The sequence below is a fragment of the Portunus trituberculatus genome, chromosome 32 (genome assembly GCF_017591435.1).
Source record: "Portunus trituberculatus isolate SZX2019 chromosome 32, ASM1759143v1, whole genome shotgun sequence".
NCBI lineage: Eukaryota > Metazoa > Arthropoda > Malacostraca > Decapoda > Portunidae > Portunus > Portunus trituberculatus.
Window position 1 is genome coordinate 902501 of NC_059286.1, and position 1457 is coordinate 903957.

Here is a 1457-nt window from a genome sequence, read left to right on the forward strand (position 1 = left end):
CGGGTAAAAGGGATGTGTAAGGATGTGGGTGTCAGCTTTGTGGATGTATGGGATAGGTTCTATGGGCGAAGGATTTGTATGCTAGGGATGGTGTGCATCTGAGTAGGAAGGGTGTGGATGTGCTGAGTGGATGTCTGGAGGGGAGTTGGGATGGAGTGTAGGGGTGAGGTAGCAAATGCATTCCAGAAGAAAGATGCTAGACATAAATTAGATAGGATAAACAGAGATAGTGAAAAGATTAGGAAAGATTTCCAGGTGCAAATAGGAGAGAATAAGATTAGGATTCCAAATAAGGAGACAGCATCTAGGAAGGTAGCAGGACTTAAATGTTTTTATGTAAATGCCAGGAGTCTTAGGAACAAGAAGGACGAGTTATCTAGTTATATAGTTGAGGAGGACTTAGATGTTGTATGTGTCACAGAGGCATGGGTAAATGAGGAAAAGTTTAGGAAAATAGGAAAGAATATGAAGTAGATGGATACATTATGTATTTACACCAGAGAATTGGTAGGATAGGTGGAGGAGTAGTTATTTATGTAAAAAATCCTTCATTTCCAGTCAGGTTAATGGTATTAAGGTAGATAACAGAGTAGAGTCCTTATGGCTGGATGTTAGAGTAAACAAAAGTAAGGTTATTAGAGTAGGAGCTTTTTATAGACCACCTAACCAGTCAGCAGATGTAGACAACCTTATGGTAGATGAGATAAATAGGGGTGTACTAGTCAGACAATTATCTTAGGGATTTTAATCTTAAGTCAGTAAACTGGGAGAGGATGGTAGGAGATGCTAGTGAAAATAAGTTTATGGAAAGTTTTCAGGATAACTATTTAGTGCAGATGGTAGATAAACCTACTAGGGGGAGGAAGGTTTTAGACATAGTACTAACAAATATTGAGCATTGTTTAAAGGAAGTTGAGGTAGGAGAGACTTTAGCAAACAGTGACCATCATATAATTAGATTTATCATTAATTCCAGTAGGGATAATATAGTGAATAAGACTAGAGTCCCAAACTATCAGAAAGGCAATTATGGTAGGTTACGTCAGTTATTAGGAGAGGTAAACTGGGAAGATAGTTTTGGAAATAAAACTGCACAGGAGATGTGGGATATTTTAAGGTTGTAGTAAAGGGTATAGTGATGCAGTGTATCCCTTACAAAGATATAAGGCAGAGAAACAGGAAGCCATTATGGTGGACTCATGAGATAGGTAGACAGATCAGAGAGAAGAAGAGGGCATATAGAGAGTTGCAGAAAAGTGGGAAGATGTAGATTTGATTAGGTACAGACAGGTCAGGGATGATTTGAGTAAGGTTATAAAAAAGTAAAAGGCAGGCAGAGATAAAACTAGCTAGAGCTGGGAGTAAAGATCCCAAAAATTATATAGTTATTACAAGGTCAGTGATAAAAGAAATAAGGATAGGATTGGACCACTCAGAAAAGATGGTGTAGTAGTGGA